Here is a 21,295-nt window from a genome sequence, read left to right on the forward strand (position 1 = left end):
GGGGTTTTGGTTTGGTTTGGTCTGTTTTTGTTTTGGAAACAAGGTCTTTCTGTGTAGCCCTACCTGTCCTAGAACTCACTCTGTATCCTAGACTGGTCTTGAACTCAGAGATCCTCTGCCTGCCTCTGCCTCACAAATGCTGAGATTAAAGGCATGGTGATTTTTTAATATATATTTATTCTCTGTGAATGTGTGTGGGGTGTGCATACTATGGTGTTTATGTGGAAGTCAGAGGACAACTTGTGGGAGTTGGTTCTCTCCACATGCTTCCAAGGATTTAACTCAGGTCATCAGACATGGCAGCTGAATGGGAAAAAAAGAGAGATAAACAAATAGATAGGAAGGAAGGAAGGGAGGGAGAGAGGGAAGGAAGGGTTTTTGGCACCTGATGAATAAAATGGGTGCAGTAAAGAAACCAAAATAGCTGTTCCATGAGTAAAGGGTAAAGTTTATTCCAAACCACCAAGGCTGTCTCCTGGAAAGTGGGGGCTGAGGGGATTAATGCATGTGATTTCTAGTGCCATGAAAACATCACTGAAGAAAGCTTTAGCTGGTTCAGGGTCTGAGTGCATGTGGCATATATAGGGATTCCTACAGGAGGCAGGTATTCAGGTAGGTTAAGTTACCAGAAAAGCAGCCAAAACTCTGTCCTACTGGAACTCTTAGACACTTGCAGAGACAATTCTTAACACTGCTACAGAAGTGTGACAAATCCGAGATACTGTGTTCATCCTCCTGTAAATGAAGGTCAGGTTCTCCCTCTAGTCAGGTTGCATGTAGTTAGTCAGGGAGCCACAAGTGGAGATGAAGAGATTCTAAATGGGTTAATTTTTAGTTTTAGTTTAGGTGTTTGGGGATTAGTAGCAGAGGTTTTACAGTGTGGTATATATACTAAAATCTACTGTATCAGACATTTCACAGGGGTTGGTTTGATGTGTGAATTCTGTCTCAACATCTGGGTATAAAAGGGGTGATATGTTAAAGCAACCAGTAAGCATCTCCCACAGTACACCCCATTCAGCCTCCATCATCTTGTGTATTACACTTTTTTGTCTGAGCACAGTGACTGATAGTCTTTTTTTTTTTTTTTAACAATAATGTAAAGAAAAATGCCAGCAACTAGAAGGTTAGCAGGACAGCCTATATTCTTTATTCTTGGAAACTGTACTGAAGCCACGGGGATTTTTTTTTTAAATCTCCACCCTTTTCTATTTATTACAGATTTTCCCTTCGATGAGCCCTTCTGTTGGTCAGCCCTTGCCCCTAAACATCAGCAAGCATTCCCATGAATACTTCTTTCCCCTTACATTGCACTATTCCCAGCTCTTAATGATTCTTGAGCTGTCACCTTCTTCCCGTGTAGCCTCTCCTCTCCTGGACTGCTTGCTTAGTGGCTTGAAGAGTCCAAAGCAAGAGAGCAGCAGCCATTGCATTACGTGGGGTCACTAGGAACCAGAAACACTGCTGTCCACACTGATTGAGAGACGAGTAGACTCAGATATCCAGAATGACCAACAAGCCTTGATAGGCTGTTCTGGAAAGAAGTCATGTTCCAGGTAATGGGAGGAGACTCTTCCTGTAGGAAGGGAATGTGACTCCAGAGTTTAGGGGAATTTGGAAAACCAAGGTCTACCCAGATGGTTTTCGTTCCTTCCCAACTAGAGCACCAGTTCAGACAAGGACTTCTAGGCATGGCATTTGAGAATTTGGTCTCCTTTATAACCTTTATAGTCCCTGGACCTGATTTTGAGCACATTTTGCTGCCTGTGCTCTGGATGCATCTAAATGTTTCTGGGACATCTGAGATAACAGTGGCTAAACAGAATCTGCCTTCTCTTCATCCCATTTGTGTGTGTGTGTGTGTGTGTGTGTGTGTGTGTGTGTGTGTGTGTGTGTGTGGTGTGTGTGTGTGTGTGTGTTTTGGGTTTTATTTTGTGGCGGCGATTCAAGACAGGGTTTTTCTATATAGCGCGCTTGCTCTATAGACCAGGCTGGCCTTAAACTCTGCCTCCTGACTGCTGAGGCGATTAGAGGCATGTACCACCACCGCCTTTCTTTATCCCAATTTTTAAATTGTGAGTGCTGGTGCCCAGAGTTCTTTACTAGGGATGTTTCTGGGTCAGGTTTGCTATTTGGACTTGTCACAAATCCTGGAGATTTGGTTTAAGTACTTGGGAGGTGATCCCAGGAAGGACAAAGGCATAGGATGAGGGGTGGGAAAGAAGAATGTTAGCACTGGAGAACACCTTGCTCTGTCCATCTGGGGAGTGAGGATACTGGGAATGTACCCTCTTTATGGGGATGAGGATTGTGCCTGGATTGCTAAACCTAGGCATTAATTGGACCTGGGCCAAACAATAACAAACATACCTGGACTAGGTCTTTGCAATTCAATGTCAAGCCCATTTATTGCACATGGCTTTTTTGTTGTTGTTGTTGTTAATTGCAGGGTTTTTCTGAGTGTCACTGAATTCCCTGTACCTCACTTTGTAGACTCAGCTGGCCTCAAACTCACAGAGATCCTCTTGCCTCTGCCTCCTGCATGCTGGGACTAAAGGTGTGCACCACCACTGACTGGATATAGGTTTTATTTAATTTTTAAAGACAGGGTCTTGCTATAATTGGTAGACTGGCCTTGAAATCTTGATCTTAGTGCCTTCATTTCTTGGGTGCTTTTCTTTATGTTTTTTTTTTTATTTGTTTGTTTTAGAGTTTGTTAATAGTACTTCTCCTAGCAATGGCAGTGGGTGGGTGGGTAGGGGAGTGGCTCTTACAGACAAGTGTTAATGTTGCTAATCTCAGACTTGTCAGGCTGCCTTCTGATTCCCTCAGACAACAGGAGTATGTGAAACCATCTAAAGCTATCTCCCACTGACACCCTTCTCCCTTTGGACTTGCAAAATACAAAACTACTTGCTAGGGGAGGGGGTCTAGGCTTGACTTCCCAATAGTAGAGTATCTCACAACTCTTGTTGCTGGTAACCTGCCTGTTTTGATGAGCCATTGTCCTTCTTGGTATGTGGGAAGAAGACCCAAGAAGCTGGCTCCTTTGGCTTCATCTCTGTTGTTACTGATGTAAGTAATATATATATATATGTGTGTGTGTGTGTGTGTGTGTATATACATATATATATGTGTGTGTGTGTGTGTGAGTGTGTGTGTGTGTTTGTGTGTCTGTATGTGTTTGTCTGCTGCAGTGTACCTAATAACCTCTCAGGAATCAAGGACTATAACCTGTAACTTCTGTCAAAGCAAATCACAGCCAGCCTTCTGCTGCCTGCACTTTGAGAGCTGGGCAGCCTCACCCAAGTTTGTGTGCCCTTCAGGAGGCAGGGAAGGCAGACTGCCTAACAGCAGTCATCTGAAATACAAAAAACAAAAATGTTGCTCTCAGGCTCAGTGTATCTTGTCTTCCCAGGGTCTATAGCCATTCTGTTGCACCTGAGGTTCCTGCTGATTCCCTTTCCTTCTCCCTCGGGGCTACCCCATAAGTAATGACACCATATCCTTGTTTCAGCCTGCTTCTCCCTGGGTTATGATTTCAGTTATGACACTTTCTACACACACACACACACACACACACACACACACACACACACACACACACGCACGCACACACACACTCATATATATATATATATATATATATATATATATATATATATATATATATATATATATATATATGAATGATATGCTGGGCCTTGTCAGCTGACATGGTATTGAGCAGTTTTACAATATTCGCAATAAAACTGGTCTGGAATTTTCCTTCCTTGGTAAACATCTGTTACTTGAAAGCTGCCAACAATGGTTCTGAGCCCATAAATCGAGGTAAAAAAAAAAAAAGCTTGATCTCTGATCATATTCAGCAAAACCCTGAACCAGTGTTTATAATTGCAAACAGTGATCTGAAGTAATCCATTTTAAGAAAAGGACAGTAGAGAGAAAAGGGTGGGTGTGGTGTTTGTGAATAATGAACAAACTGTCTCTCTCAGAACAGCTCCCATCAATGTAGTCAAGCCTAAATCTCTTCTTTAGACTAAATGGGGAATTGTAGTGCGATATCCACCCTGCCTGCACCTGTTGCCCATTGGGGGTGGGGACAGGTGTGGACATGACCTTCAGGGAGTGGGAGGGCTGGGGATGGGGTGCCTGACCCCAGCTAGTGTTCTTACATACTGGTTGGAGACAGAGCATCCTGAAGCATCCTTGAAACTGGAACCTGTGGCGATCATCTGTTTCTGGTGTAAGTGATTTCTCTCCGAATAAACATCCATCAGCCTGTTGCTTCCCAGATCCTTATTTACCACGATCGATTTTCAGCCCAACAGAGGTTGCATGACTGGGCTTTCTGCTGTTTGTGCGGGGTCTCTGTATAGCAAAAGAGGAGTGTCCTAGAGGTCTACAGTGTGAATTCAGTTATCTGTGATGTCTTGTAAAGTTCCTTTTAGTAAGCCACTGTCTGTTGCTGTTTTGGTTTTATATTTTCATTTTTCTTGTGCTGGATAGCCTTACCCATATTTTTGGACTTCAAAATAACATTTTAGGCTTATTCTAGGGAGCATAGTGCTTGCTTTGGATGATTATATATTATCCTAAGTTTTTAATTGCTTTGTTTTATCAGATCTTTTAGAGAATGCATATCCATTATAAGGAAATATCTGATGAGTTCTGGCAAATGTGAATCCCCACATAACTACTACCACAATTGGGAAATAGCATATCTATTTATCAACGCCCCTGCTATAACTCTCCCAGATCTTGAGTCCTTAGCAACCAGTGGTCTGCTTTTTCTTTTGATAGCTCAATGTGCCTTTTTTTTAGAATTCATATGATAATATCATAAGTTAGTTGTTAAACGTGGCTTCTTTCAATCAATAAAGTATATTTAATATTTAAGATCTGCCTGCATCTGAGTGGATGCCATTAATATACCTCGTTTGTTGTTGGGAAGTATCCAGTGTGTGGTCTATCATACCTTGTTTATCTAACCAAAACTCAAGAGTATTTCCAACAATATTTAGTAAACTTCATACGTAAAAACATTTTTTTTATTTGCTTGAGTGCCTGTTGTGTGTCATTTCAGAGCCAGCATGAATAAAGTAATGTGTACATTCATGGAGCTGAAAGGGGATCTAAAATACAAATCATAGTAGCTAAATTACACAATTATATGCATTAGTTCCTATGGCTCCTCTAACAAATTGCACAGTCGATGGCTTAAGGTAACAGAAATGTGTTCTTACTTACAGAAGCCAGAATACCTAAGGCAAGATTTGGTAAGTTGGGTCATGCTGTGTTCTGCGAGATGTGCCCCATGGGCCTCTCCTGGTGGGTGCTGGGAGCCATCTGTTCGGTGACTTAAAAACCACATCGCTTGGAGCTTTGTTCTACCCTCACATCACATTCTTTTCAGTGTTTTCTTTTCTAAGGACACTTGTAATTGGATTTATTGTCCATACTAATCCAGGATGGTTTCATCTTGAGACTCTCAGTTACATCTGAAAAAAAAAAAACCTTTAGGTTCTAGGTGGACACGTTTTAGGGGTTACTACAGAAATTCCTGCCAAGTGTTAAACAGTGGTAACAGGGCAGCAGAATAATTAGAGGTGGAGTGCTGGAGGACTGTAGATGTAACTTCAGTAAAGTGGTCAGAACAAGCCAGTGATGAACGAGGCGGGACAAAAGCAGTGGGCAATGCTGTCTGAAGTCAAGAGAACCCCACGTCGCAGGCACTGCCCAGGAGTGGCCCTCACTCGGGAAAAGGGCAGGGAAGGGCATGCCTGTGGGACAGCTGTAAGTACTCAAGAAGCATTGATTAGGGACAGGGTCTCACTGGGTAGCCCTGGCTGACTGGGAACTTGCTTTGTTGACCAGGTGGACCTAAACTCACAGATATCCATTTGCCTGTGTCTCCCAAGAGCTGGGATTTATTTTATATGCATGAGTGTTTTTTTTTAAAAGATTTTATTTATTATGTATAAAGTGTTCTGGCATGTATTCTTTCATGCTAAATATAGGCACCAAATCTCATTGTAGATTGTTGTGAGCCACCATGTGGTTGTTGAGAATTGAACTCAGGGCCTCTGGAAGAGCAGTCAGTGCTCTTAAACTCTGAGCCATTTCTCTGGCCTCATGTATGAGTGTTTTGCCTGCATGTTTTTGTGTACCCCATGTATACCTGGTGGTTTGGGGGGACCAAAAGAGGGTGTTGAATCCTCTGGAACTGAAGTTACAGATGGGCTGTGACCTGCCATGTAGGTGCTGGGAACAGAACCCACGTCCTCTGCAAGAGTAAAAAGTGCCCTTAACTACTGAGCCACGAGGTCAGGATTTTATACTTAAGGACATGGAAAGCTTTTGCAAGGTGGATATCCTTCGAATAATGAAAACTTGACAATAACATTAAATGTCTTTTGAGAGCAAGGTGATACAAGTAAGAAGTAGCAGGTTACACTAGAAGTGTTCAGGTGGGAAGAATGTCTGAGACTCAGCAGACTGCAGAGTACATAGACCACAGCATAGGGTTCAGAGGTCCTGCCTCAGGATTCCTCCAGAGCCCAGATGAAGAAACACCCATTATTTGTGCCCACAGAGCCCCTGTCTCTTTCCCACATACTTTCTCCAAAAGCACTCTCCTGACTAATAGCATTGTGGTTCATCTGGGCTGTCAGTTTTTGTCATAGTTTGTAACTATAATGGGATCATTCACTCTATATACTCCACTAAGTCCTGCTCCATCCACCCCTGGAGTGAGATTTCTGAGGATTCATTTCTGTTTTACAGAGAGAAATCATTTGCTTGTTCTCATTGCTATATAACATTGTCTTATGTGAACAGCCTATCATTTAATCATCTGCTTTACTACTGATGCACATTTGGAGTTTTCCAGTTTGGGGTAGAACAAAGAATTATATAAACAAAGTGTGGTGCCGTGTGTATATTCAGCAGTAATGGATACTGCTCAGAGTCTCTCCAAGTTGCTAACACTGTAGAATATCTTGTTTCTGTGTATGTTTTCAAGGTAAAACAGACTATCTGCTGTGTCTCACAGAAGAGAACTAGGGTTAACTCCAAGTGTTTGCAGCTGGGCCACTGCTAGGTAAGGCTCAGTATCAGCTGGATTAGAAGCAGGGACTTGGGGGTGTAGGTAAAAAGAAGAGAAAGGTGGGAATTTTGTTCTATATAATCCTGAGATGCCAAATGAGGTATCAAAAAAGTAGTAAACATTCAAGTCCCAAACTCAATAGCTTGGTCTGTATTAGAAACAAAGCAATAGGAGCATCCATGGAGGGAGTTTTAAGCCATGGCAGAGGCAGTCTCACCAAAGAAGTGAGTATAGATGAGAACACAGGATGCCCTGTCACCATGAAATCTGGGAGAAGGGAGAAGCAGCAAAGACAAAACAGTAGAAGCCTGTAAGGCTACAGGGAAACCTCAAGCATCCTTAGAGGTATGCTCATGAAGCACATCTGGAAGGAGATATGTGTCCAGGCCACACAGGTCCAGAGGAAGACTAACAAGGTGCCCTGTCAGTTAGGCATGTGGGCAGGGCATTGCTTGAGACCATGCTAGCTTTGGTATCTTCCCTTCCCCCTCCCCCAGTGAGAATTGGCCTGAGTAACTAGAGGAAGTATAAGAGATATAGGGCTACCACTAGGGACACATGAGAATGAGCTCTAAGCAAGGACCTGAACACAGTAAGGGAGCTCACCATGGGATGTCTGCAGAGAGGACACAGCAGTGTAGACACGAAGTATCGATGGAACAGCAGGTGGCATGCTGTGCCTGGAACTGTGAGCAGGGAAAATAGTGGGAAAGTTGGCCAGGGAAGCAAGAAGTGCCAGGTCACATAGCCTCTCAGAGGTCACTGCAAGTGCTTTTGTCCATTCCCCGAAACGGGGAAGCTACTCAGTAGTTTAGGGCCAAAGGGTGACATATTTTGTCTTAATTCGATAAGCTTCAACATCATGATTAGTAGTGATGTGTCACATGCTTCCACTTTAATCTCCAGAGCACAGTGAGTTCTCCTGTTGCCCCTAAGTCATATCAGCATTGTGCTGGAGGTCTAAACCAGAACAGAAGGCTAGAAAACAAAATGGCCAGCGTTCATAGATGGTATGGCTTGGAGATGACAGGATTGTGCATGTTCAAGACAGCACTGCAGGGTTATAAAAGGAGAGCCTGGCACTGCTAGAGCCTACCATACCACTTGGTGGAAGTTTCCATCTGTAGGAAAACTACACTTTGATGTGAGTGGCCTTTACAGCAAAAGTTGACACACTGACGGAAGCCCACAATCATCACAGAGGATGTAAGTTTTCTCTGTGACTGACAGATTAAACTCACAAAAGATTCGGTGAGTGGAGCAACACATTGGACCCAGTAAATGTAGCATGCACACCCTCTTTGCTCGGTATCCCACCTTATTAAGCACAGCATTGGTGTGCTATCATGGAAATCAAAGCCTAATGGCTGGTTCTAAATCAGTCTAGTTTTATAAAATCCCCAAATTCTATGTCCAGAGCAGTGAAAATGTACAGGTTATAGCTACATACAGCATGTATGACCAGTAGAGAAAGTAAGATGTTATAAAATTCAGATCCACATAAATCACTAGTATGTGGGAAGGTATAGTAGTGTCTTGCCTTGTTCCTGTGACCTAATACCTGACAGAGCAAAATGAAAGCAACAACATAAAAACACTTAAGGGAAAGAGGGCTTATTTGGATATATAGTATGTCTTGGTAGGAACGGCCTGGTAGCAGGAGTGTGAATCCTTTCCATTGCCTCTGTAGTCAGGAAGCAAGTGAGGCCAGAGCATAAAACTTCAAAGCCTGACCCTAGTGGTCCTCTTCCTCCAGCAAGACTCCACCTCCTAGGGGTTCAACAATGTTCCAGAACAGACTACTGAGGAGCAAAGTGCCCATCATACAAGTCTATGGTGGCAGTTTACATTCAAACCACAGCAGAATAAAAATACTGAAAAAAAGGTAATAAAATTCTAAAATCTGTGTTTTAAAAATTTAGATTATATAATCTCTGGGGAGGGGGCACTGTGTAAAGTTGAAGTGGATAGGGTGTATCTTTGAACCCTGAAGGCTTTGCATTTTGTTGCCTGTGTGGTAATTATGTAAACACTTGCTTTGTTAAGTCATTCAACTTAATGTGACTTTTCAGAGGTTGTGACATGCCACAAGGAAAAGTACCACATAAATGAAAACAAAACAATAGCCATCAATAAAAAATAAGAAACTGTGTAGGTTATATATTAAGAAATGGAAACAAAAATCAGAAGAGAAACTGTGGAAGAGTATCGTTCCTTGTAATACTGCAGGAAATAGGTTTAAAAAAACTGCTCCTAGGTAGTTCTTGAGCTATTTTCAGGCAATGTGGCATCTCAGCAAGCAGGGGAAAGTTTTGGGCTCCTTGAATGCATGAGAAGAAATCTGTCTGGCATGTATAACAAAACTATCTTCAATGTAATTCAGAGTGATGGTGCACACTGATAATCCTAGCACACCCAGGAGAGGGAGGATATGCAATCTCTCTCTCTCTCTCTCTCTCTCTCTCTCTCTCTCTCTCTCTCTCTCTCTCTCTGTCCCTCTCTCTTTACCACTCTCTCCCTCCTTCCATTCCCCTCCCTCCCCACTTACTTGATCTGAATTTATTTTGCAGAGGAAATTTTAAAAGTAGAAAAATCAGAAGTTGACAGTAAGTGGTGGCAGTGATGATATTGGGAGATTGGAAAATGGAAGAGGGCTTCAGAAGGGAAAAGTTCAATGATATACATAAAGGTTAATAAAATGATCCCAGCACAGAGAGGCAGGCAGATCTCTCTGTGTATTGGCCAGCCTGGTCTAGAGAGTGAGTTCCAGGACAGTCATGGCTTATACATAGAAACACTGTCTCTAAAAACCAAAAATAATTGAAATAAGATGTGTGATAGGGAAGTACTGGTAGGACTCTTGCTCCCTGAAAATGGCAGTATATACCAGTTGCCATGACACCCTTCAGATGCCTGATACTTAGGGACAACCTATCAACCTCATTTTCCCCCTTGAGACAAGCATATGTAGATTTGGGATGTTGAGGTTATTGTTTTATTTTTTTTTAGACAAGACTGCTGTTAATCCCCTTTGGATGTCATTGTGATGATATCTTGCTTGTACAATAAGGGCTATCTGAAGGTCAGAGAATGGAGCTTGCCACAAACTAAACATAGAGATCTGGAAGTCTGTACAGACAGACAGGAAGTAAAGTAGCTGCGCAGAAACAGGATATAAGCTGGGAGAAACTGAAATTGCTCTCTTGTCTGCTGAGGCACTAAGGAGATAAGGTAAGGCGGTGGCTTGCTCCTTCTCTCTGATTGCTCAACATTTTCCTCTATATCTGACTCCAGGTTTTTATTACTTAGAACTATTAAGAGATCCATTTACATGTATGTGATCTCTTGATTTTCCTACTTTGACTTCCTGAGTGAGTGCTGGGATAGCAGGTATGCACCATCTCTCCCAGCTTGCTCTTATTTGTTTCAAAGTCTCACAAATGATTCTGATGTGCAGCCAAGTATAAAATCTAATATGCCCAGTTGGGATGCCTATGAACTGAGAGAGAGAAGGCCAGCCTATAATCACTAAGAGTATAAAAGTAGCACACGTACCTTGATAGTAACCAAAAGCTCTCTAATTGAACTTACCTGCTCAACAATATAGAAAGCTTGCCTGGTACTAGAAACCTAGCCAATTACCCAAGGTTAGTTCACTTGTGGGTCTGAGAAGATAAATTACAACCACAACTGTACTAAAACAACATAATTCCTAACTACATTATAAATATTTGTTCATATACTCACATATATAAGAGTAGTCCTCACCCTCATCCAAGGAACTTCTTTTTGGAGTGAACCGAAACCACTACAGAAAAACCACAGCTAAGTAAAATCCCGAATTGTGGGAAAACAATTCCAAGGAGTACATGTACAAAACAATTCCTGAAAGTAAGGCTTTGGGGGACTTTGCAGAAGGAGGGGTGGAGAGAGTGTTAAGAGTCAGGTGTTGAGAGTATGCTGTGAGAATGTGCCTCCTAGTACTGTCAGAATCTACACCTATAAATTCTCTCCAACATGACTTCCTAAGCATGCTGCTACAGTGGACTGGAGGTAGCTCGCAAGGCTTCAACTCTGTACAACTCCAGGCAACCAAGGAATACTGAGAAATAGTCTTCTCCAGTGAAGGGCACACCAGTCGGTTTTCCAATACTAAGTGGTCAACACTAAAAATATAATAAAAGTAATACTATACAATCTAAGCATGTTGTATTTAAGAATGTATATGTGTGTGCATATTTACTTGTGTTTGTGTGTGTGTATGTAGCAAACATTGATAGAAAAAAAAGGCCATGAATTCTAAAGCTAAAGGAGGGGGTATATGGGAGGGCTTGGAGGGGAGGGAAGGGAAGGAGAAAATGTTTTAAATATATTGTAATTTCAAAAACTAACATTTTTTTTAGGCCAGTATGTGTTTAAGATCTCAACATGGATGTAAAACTACTGGTATTCTTTAAAGTGAACCTGAGAGTCTGTACAAGCCTCCCCCTCCCTACACACACACACACACACACACACACACACACACACACACACACAAAAACACACACAACATGATGCCCACATTTTATGACAGACCACATTTTGAGGATTCAGAGGTGAAAGGAATCCAATATACTTTGAACCCTGAGCATGTGAAACAAAGCATATGTGTTTCCTGGCAACGTGGGACTCATAACTTCTGCTGTTGTGAGATGAGAGAGCAAACACACCAGCCAGGCAGGACTCAGTGAGACTCCTTGGGGCTCACTAGTGGAGCTAACATGGCCCCAATCACATTTTGACCCTGGAAAATATTTCCACAGTGTTCCAGCCATTTTCCCTAGCAGACCATGCCTTTGAGTTAGTCTTGATTCTTGTTCCCATCAAAAATAGTTGAGGTGAAGGAGTAAATTTAGCCAAGACCAACAAAATCTCTGAAGGCCTCACCATGGTTCTCTCAGTCCCCTGTTTCCATAACACGTGGCTGGGTCTTGCCAAACCCATCTCGATCAGCTGAGTGGTCATGGTGACCAGCCAGAGTGTTTTCTAAATAAGCTTATTCCTGCATCTGCTTGAACTGACTTGGAAAATATATTTGTTCCATTTGGGCCTTTCTGAGCAAACAATGTCCACTTTGTGTTGTGTATACCACCTAATTATTTCAGATCACACAGCGTCAATTCACAGAAAATGATCCAGGCTACTTATTCTCTTTTCCAGTTGTCCTTTGGAGGCGAGTATACACACAAAGGAACACACTATAATGAAGTTATCTTAGTTGAAGTCTTACGGAGCCATGCATTTTTATCTCTGTATGTTAAAGAAATAGATGTGAAATAGACAAATGAAATCATCCTTAGGTTAAGTCACCTTGCCTTTATTTAGAAATTATTGCACACCTAGTGGTAACAGTGTAGATATGTGAAGAGAAGCTGAGATTACCTTGTGGTCCTGGCATGAGAGGAAGCTTAGCCGGGAAGAAGGATACTCCTCCACCCTTCCCACATAAAAAAAAAAAAAAAAAAAAAAAAAAAAAAAAAAAAGAAGGGTTTACTTTGTTTCTGAGTATATTTGAGAGTAGATCCATTATAATTTTGACCTAGATATCATTACAACCATATTCCTTTGTAAAAAAAAACATAAAATAAATAAAGGCATAAACGGAGTGATGAACAGAGGCTACTACAAATGTAGGCTACTAATTTATATAAAGAGTTGGTGGCCTGTAGACCTAAGAGGTTTTAAAAGTTGTTAGTAGACCTTGAGGGTATGTGTAAACAGAGGAAGGGAGGGAACATGGAGGAGAAGGAAATCTATAAGTAATTCCATGAAGAGGAAGGTGAGTTTCTGAAGCGCAAGAAAGAAGTGAGAGCTCATGCTGAAGATAAAAGGAAAGGAAACTGCAGATAGGAGAGAGTTTCCCCTTAGCCATCTATGTAATTATTTGGGACCTTTGCTAATCAAGTAGTGGGATAAGAGATGTGGGAAGAAACATTTGAGGCACACAGAGATAATATGACCCAGAGCCACAGGTCAACACCTCTATCGGAGATGATTAATAAAGGAGCAGGGCCCTGCTGACATCTTGTACCTGGGCTTGCCCAAGGATCCAGAGCTCTTGGGGTTTGTACTGCAGAAGGAATGGGGGAAATGTGGGTAGGAGCAAGATATGTAAACTGTTTGGTCTAGATAGAGAGGAAAACTTTGGAAAAACAGGGAGGACCAGAAGCAGAGTTTGGTGAGACAGCAGAACCTGGATGGAGCTCATGAGAAATAAAGGTGAAATAGGAGCCCAGGTCTGATGAAGGCACATGACTTTCCCATCCTCTGGTGATTGTTGCTTCAAGGGATGGAGTCACCTTTCATACATGTGACCTTCCTGGCAGAGGATGAGGAGCTGTAGCTCTGGAGAACCCTGACATACATGTCCTTGGTCAGCACCCAAGAGGGAGCAGAGGCGAGGAGAAAGTCACATCCTTTTCTGAGGAAGCAGTGCAGCATGCAACATAGGACTCCATTCCACACAGCTGCCTGCAGTCTAAGCATAGAGAGGAATGCTGCATGGCAGGTGTTATCACTGAACTTCCAGGCCAGGACTGCCTAGTGGAAATTGTACAATGATGTTCTGTGTCGTTCCAGTCCACACACAGAAGCCACCAGCTACAAGTGCCTAAATGATTGCCATAATTAACAGTGAATCCCAGGCTCTTTCTTGACAAAAAATAGGCTGAGCTGCAAGTTTGTGGTGCTGAGGAACACTTGGCAAATTAAATTCCAAATGAAGATGCGATGTACGCTAGTTACTGTAGTGAGGCTACCCTGGACGTAATATCAAAATTCTGGACACTGTAAAAATGTGGGCAGCTTCTGAAAAGATAAGAGTAAGTAGTGTGAGACATATGACCCAGGAAATACAGGAGACGAGCCATTTTAAAATTCTTAATATCTATCTAAAATTACATAAGAAAAACAATAGCTTCATATACAAAGTAGTATCAATGTTTCAGTTTTATTTTTAAAAATTTTTATTTATTAAATGTGCATGCATTTGTTCCTGAGTGACAGGAGCCTTCAGAACCCAGAAGAAGGTATGAGATTCCCTGTTAAATAAATTACAGATAGTTGTGAACCACCATGTGGGTGCTAGGAATTGAACCTGGGGTCATCTAAATGCACTTAACCACTGAGCCATCTCTTGGTGCTCCAAGCCCTGCAGAGCTGCATTTGTTCTGAAAAGTGAATTGTATGTATTTCTTCGAGACTGTGGCTGATATGTCCTATTCATCCTTAGAGGTAGGTTTCTCACCTGCAGCAAAATGCTGTGTATTTTTAGACTTAAGAGTTAACACTCTGTTTTCTAGAACCCAGGTATGCAAGGGTCAAATTCCTCAGGGCTCAATTAAAAAAAAAAATTCCTCAGGGCTCAATTTAAAAAAAAAAATCCTCAAAGCTTTCCAAACAATGCTAAGGAGTGAGTTTGGACTTTATTTTGTGGGGAACTAGAAGCTTGAGATAGTAGTTAGGGAACAATGGAAATCACCAAGATGAGCAAATGATTGAAAGCTGCATGGCCTTCATATTAATAAGGTAAGAATATAGAATCCCGGGATGCACTTAGTGGCCCACACCCATGCAGTCATGGCCCCTTCTTCTCCTCTTTAGGAAAGTGCATAACATGAACTTCAGTGTTGCGATTGTCATAGATGCTGTAAAAGTAAAGTCTGAAGAAAGGGTTCTCCCACAAGCCAGAGTAGGCTCCTCTGAGCAATAAAGCTTGTCTGAAAACTCTGCTTCTGAGACACCAAGCACCCAAAAGAGAAACAAACACCTCAAAGAGCTGAGTTCTCTCTACCGCCCAATCCTCTACAGAGCTCTGAGTAACCAAGTAGGGCATGTGGAAGGATTTTGAGAATTTGTTTTATTAAATACAGTCTTTGCTGAGGAATAAGTTGTATAAATTATCTAAAGCAGAAGTAAAAGTTAAAAATCATTTCCAGTTATTTGCTACTCTTTACTATAGGCTAAGCTCTTGTAGCCACCCATGTCACTGTACCTGCATGGTGAGAACTCAACATGATGGTTTGCCACTAAATGTCTTCTCCCCAAACTGCCAGCTGATATGTTGGAACATCAAAATAGCCTAAAGTTGAGGTATTTGCACAGAAATTTACCAGCAGATGAGAGATTTTTCTCCAAAAAAGGTAACATACATCTGTCAGTCTACCATTAATGTTCACACAGTGCATCACTCTCTCTGTGTAGAGGTCCCCCATGACCATACTCTTTGTAATTGTAGTAGTCCATCACTCGATGAATCATTTCAGATAAAAGTTACCAAGTGCATGTTTAGTGTTGTGTGGTGATGTGACTACTTTATTTGCATTTACTTGGACTGGGTGATTCTTTATACTACACACACACACACACACACACACACACAAACCACAGAGACACACACACACACCACAGAGACACAAAGGCAGAGGATTTTCACTTACTGGGCCTCACATATTGGGATGGTTTCCCAAGGCAGCTAAGACCAGATGCTGGCCTGGTCCCTGGGGTAAGGACTAAAAGAAGGGCATTGCCACCATTGTACCAACAAATCCCATGGTAACTGTCCTGGGTATCTTTCTGAGGTGTCCAGTTCCTAAATGTCACTATGTGGCTAAGAACCCTATAGGAGAACTGATTTGTGATACCCAAAACATAAGTATATAGCTAGAGTCAGCAACAGCTCTTTTATACAAACTATTCACCATCATGCCATTTAGGTAGACCCTCTACCAGGACGGCTGGGGCTGGAGATGGCTCATTGGGTAAAAGGTCAGGGACAGTGGCACATGACTATTTCTCCCAATACTGAGGAGAGGGAAAATATGAAGACAGGAGGATCCCTGCTGTGCATTAACCAGCCAGCCTAGCAGAATCCTTGAGAACCAGGTTTGGTGAAGGGCAGTTTCTAGGCAGTAACTCATTCACTGCTGAGATTAGTTTTGCTAAGGGGTTGACTCCTCAGGAATATATTCATGACCTTGGACTTGATAGGGAAGAAGTTTTGCTTTTTGTTGTTGTTTGGGTTTTTTTTCTTTTATTTTGTTTTTGTTTGCTTTTTTCTTTTTGTTTTTTGAGACAGGATCTCTGTGTAATCACTATGTTAAACCAGGCTGGTCTTGAACTCACAGATTTTCCAGTCTCCCAAGTGCTAGAATTAAAGGCATCTACTACTCCCCTGGTAGGAAAAGATTGTGTAAAGTAAGACATGAGGGGAAAAATGGTCATGAAGACAACTTTTTTAAAAAGATTGATAGATTTGTTTGTTTTTAATATTTATTTTTATTTTTTTGTATATGTCTGTTTGTATATACAAGCACATGCATATAGGTGCTGTCAAAAAAAAATCCATCAGATCCCCTACTACACCTGGAGTTACAGTTGGTAGTGAGCTTGCCATATGGATGCTGGAAACTAAACTCTATTGTTTCTGCTTACTTGTTTAATTTTTGAGATAGGGTCTCCAATAACAGGCTATCCTTGAACCTGCTATGTAGCTGTGTATCTGAGGATGACCTTGAACCACTGATCTTCTTGCTTCTACCTCCCAAGTTCTGGGATTATAACTATACACCACCATACATACCCAGTTTATGGAGAGCTAGGAATAGAGCCCAGGGTCTCATGCATGTTAGGAAAGCACTCTGAACACTGAGCTACATACATCTCCAGCACAAATTGACCTTTCTTGAAGTTAAGAATTCTCTCCAATAGAATACACTTAAAATGGGCCAGAAAGGCAACACAGTAAGAAATGAAACTGTTGGTATATATAGCAGACATAGGGCCCGTAGCCAAAGTAGGGAAACAAATGCAAATCAGTAGAAAAAGACAGCCCAGTAAAAACCGATCAAGGTCTCAGGCAGACATTTCAGAAACCCCGGGCTCTTTTGATGTCCCAGTGAGCAAGTGGAAAGGTTGCAGACTTGTCAGTTGTCAGGGAAATCAACAGGCAAATGGAAACATCACTGCACAGTCATAAGTCTACACAAAAATTTAAAACTGGAACGGCAGGGTCAGTGAAATGGTAAGGTCACTTGCCTGGCTCCCACAAATTGTCTCTAACTTCAACTCATGCTATGGCACCTGCTCCCAATAAATGCTTGTTTAAAACACACACACACAAACACGCACACACACACACACACACACACACAGAGAGAGAGAGAGAGAGAGAGAGAGAGAGAGAGAGAGAGAGAGAGAGAGGAACATGCTAGAATGTACACACTAGTTCTGTTCATAGTAACTGCAAACTGGAACAACACAAATATCCATCAGTGATAGACTGGAACTAGGCATGGGGGGAAGCAGACAGGGTTGGGGGTGGGGAAACATATAATCTGAAGCTTAAGTAGCCTGAGTGCCTTCTGCTGTATTGTGCCTGCTTTCTTTACTGTTTGAAGGTGAATAGTTCTGGGATAGGTAGTTTAAGCTTGTTGGGGTGGGGGTGGAGTAGTAGGGATTTGTTTTTGTTTTCTATTGCAGATGAAACTGTCAGAGGTGTTAAATGACTTGCCCCAAGTCAGAGAGCTTAACCAGTGGTGGAGTGGAGACATGGACCCAAAGTCACTCAGCAATAGCATGAAAATCTTAGGTTTCCGCCTAGCCTAGGGCCTAGCCTAGGGAATGAGACTCTGTAGCTTGCACAGGCTGTCTGGAGCCTGAGCTGCAGCACCAGCAGGTACCTGGCAGTGGCAGGGAACCTGCTGTCCCCTTGTGGCAGGACAGGCGCCTCACCCTCTACTGAGGTGGAAAAGTGAGCAACCTGCAGATTGAAAATTTAAGTCCCCAACCACAAGTTGAAACACAAATCAAAAGGGTTGTGAGTTGCTTCTTTACTTTTTATTAATAAAGAAAAAGATTGGTTTGTGGATGTGGGGACTTATTTTGGGTTTGAAATTATAGAAGGCAGGGAAAAAAACAAATAATCCCACACACAGATACTTTGTTTCTTGGTCCTGCTGTTGTTTTGTTTTTACAATGTTTTCTCTGACAGGGAGTTGAAGGGGTACAACAGACAGCTGCAAACTCACCATGCATTCCTGTTAGTGGAACAACAAGCAGGGAACTCCTGGGACTCAGACCCGGACCTTCCTAAGGTCAAGTACCTTTCTGAAGCCTGTATGGCATGAAGTCTCAGCATGTATTTAAAACAAAATTCCTCTCCAACTCCATTTCTCTAAAGCCTCGTCTAAAGGACAAGTCAGCATTCTGAGGCACAAAATAACGTGATCACTGTCTTTTAATAAGATCAAAATGTTAACAACATTCTAAGCCCTTCAGAAAAGGGGGTTGGTTCAATAAATTGTGGAACATTCACCTAAGGGTGCCATTGACAGCCTTGGAGGTAAAGTTTTAATAAGATTTTATCATATATTAAGTGGAAGGAGAGGAAGTCAGATTCAAAACTGGTAACATTTTAAAGCAGTTGTGCTTAAAATCATGCATGGAATGGATAACTAAAAAAAGTATTCTAAAGTGTTTACAGTAGTTCCCTGGGTGGCTCTTGTTTACCTAATAGAATGTGTGTGTGCACCTGGGGGAATTAATCAGCCCTTTCTTCTCACCCTCACAACTTTGAAAGATGCTAAATTGGTATATGACAAATTTCAACCTGTATAAGAAAATTCCAACCCTCCCTCATCCTGTTACTCTATCCAGACCAAAATCAAGTCAACAAAGGGTTAAGCTATAGATTTTTAAAAGGTCATTCTTAATTATCTGTCTCCTTTATTATAATTTTGAAAGGCCCCCATGAGACCCCAAGAGTTTGGAACTTATCAGGGTGAAAGTCCCTTGCCCCCAAGAGACAAGACCAGACCACAGGATGCAAGTGCAAGAGGTTATTTATTGTTTACACAGGTACCTGTGGATGCTTCAGTCTTTCTGGGACTGAGAATGCTGAGGTTAAAACTCAGGCAGTTTATATAGGGTTGGGGTGGCAAGAAGCAGGCTTACAGAAGCAGAAGCATGGTTACAGGGATTTCATTGTTTCATCTAATTGTAGCAGTTGTAGTTAATCAAGGACAGATGGTTATATGAGGTTGGGAACAAAGGATACAAAGAATTCAGTTATGACTCTCTCAGCATCCAGGATACCGTCCTGCTGACCTTGCTTTGGTCCAAGCTGCAGACCACAGATATCTGGTTGGTGCTGGAATAGAACAGCACCTGGTTCCCTCCTGTACTTTTCACATAACTTGACATTGGCAAATTAGTAAGAGTAATTTAAACAAGCAATCAGCATAGTGGGGGTCTTTCACTATCCTATGCAATTCATGTTCAATCCAGTCACTAAGCTCCTCACTTCTCCAACTGCCAGCGAGTTAGGAACCCAACTTCCTATTAGGTACCTTCTTCTCCCTACCTTGGCTGTGTTTTGTTTTGTTTTGTTTTGTTTGTAAGACCCTCAGAATGAGTAGTCTCATAATTTCAGTCGGTACCCCCAAGAACTAAATGTGTAGTACAGCTGCTGCAACACGCAAGAGGATTTAATGAACAGGAAACATTTGAGCAAATGGGCTCCTCCAGCAGGCAAGCTAGAGATAAGCCGCCTCCCCCTCCCCTCCCCCCCCCCCACAGGTGTTTTTATAGGCAAACCCACAAGCTTAGGATGGGGGTGGGGCCTTCTGTCTATTGAGTATGTGACTCTTTCAGGCCAGATGGTCTCGCTATTAGTGTCAACAGACATTAGGGCCTCAGAGTGTGCTAATTAATTTTGTCTGGGCAAACTGGAGTTGCAGCTATCTCTTTGTTTCCTAAGGACCCTATTCACCACCTGCTAACTCACAAGAAAGGAGGGGCAGTGTGAATTCTTGGTATCTTGTTATCTCCCCTTGTGAGGGGAAGTTAGCAAATTCCAAGGAACAGATGTTGGTTTACAGGTTAGTCCTTCATTTCAAGTGAGGGGTTTCTTTAACTTTACTTTTTTTGTCTTTCAGTTTAGTTGGAGAACTTTCTTGTTACCATATTGTGTTTGTCTTTCTGACTCTCCTTACCTGTAAAATCAGATGAGCACTTGGTCATGGACACTGGGAGCTTTAGACTTTCTCTCTCACTCTGATCATCCAGTCCTCCAGTGCAGGGAAGCCAGAGGAAGAATCCCATTAAAAACTTACTAAATGAATGCAGCCAGAGCTGCAATGAAAGCCATACATTCGGACTAAGAAGGTAGATCAGTGGATTAAAGCACTTGCAGTGCAATGGTGAGGGTCAGTTTGGATACCCAGAACCCAGGCAAACATCTGGCAGTTGTAAGAGTCTGCACTCAGGAAGCAGAGACAAGATCCTTACAGCAAGCTGTGTGGCTTCACCAGCCCATCAGAGAACTCTGAGCTCAAATAAGAGACCTTAGCTCAGTAAACAAAGTGGAGACTGATGAAGGAAGACACCCACCATCAACTTCAGACTTAGTAAACGTGTGCACGTGCATACACACACACACACACACACACACACATACACACACACATAAAGTCAATAATGGGAGATGCTGAAGGCACTCCCACACCACTCTGGATCCATAGAAGTCAACTTCCAGCAAGTTATTAGTATCACCCAAACCCATGGTAAGGATGGACCAGCTACAAAAGCAAAACTGTCGATGCTAGAGCACTGTTTCTCAGCCTCTAGGTCACAACCCCTTTGGCAAACTTCTGTCTCCAATATCAAAATTACAGTTAGGTAGCAATGAAAATAATTTTATGGTTGGGGGTTACTATAGCATTGTAAGAAGTTTGAGAACCAATGTTCTTGAGTATAAAGGAAGGATGTAAGATGTCTCCGGACACAGATGCAATCATGCCAGTTAACAAGGAGTTTGTTTATAAACCGCCAAAAACCTGGAATCCAGTAGACTGTAACTGCTTCCTTCAGCCAGTCCTGAACACACAATGTTAATTCTAAGGGTTATGTTCCAGGTGTCCCTACTCTCTGCATGACTCTGTTGCTTCAACCCCTACAACAAAGAAGAAAAAGAAAACCAACAAGGAGGCTGAAGGAATTTTACCAAATCACACTTTCAAAAAAGTCAGCAGACCAAAGACCAAGGTATTAAGTACTTCCAGCTTCAAATGTGCTGAATACCAACCAATGTGTGAAAACATACATGCACATGCATGAACAGTGTGCTTGAATGCATGTAAAATGTGT

General features: G+C 42.1%; 1 pseudogene; it reads left to right on the plus strand.

The window, feature by feature from the left end:
* Window positions 1-21,295, plus strand: part of LOC127217880 (sodium- and chloride-dependent transporter XTRP3B-like) — a 127,322-nt pseudogene that overhangs the window by 88,604 nt on the left and 17,423 nt on the right.

The sequence above is a fragment of the Phodopus roborovskii genome, unplaced genomic scaffold (assembly GCF_943737965.1).
Source record: "Phodopus roborovskii unplaced genomic scaffold, PHOROB, whole genome shotgun sequence".
In the NCBI taxonomy this organism is placed as follows: domain Eukaryota; kingdom Metazoa; phylum Chordata; class Mammalia; order Rodentia; family Cricetidae; genus Phodopus; species Phodopus roborovskii.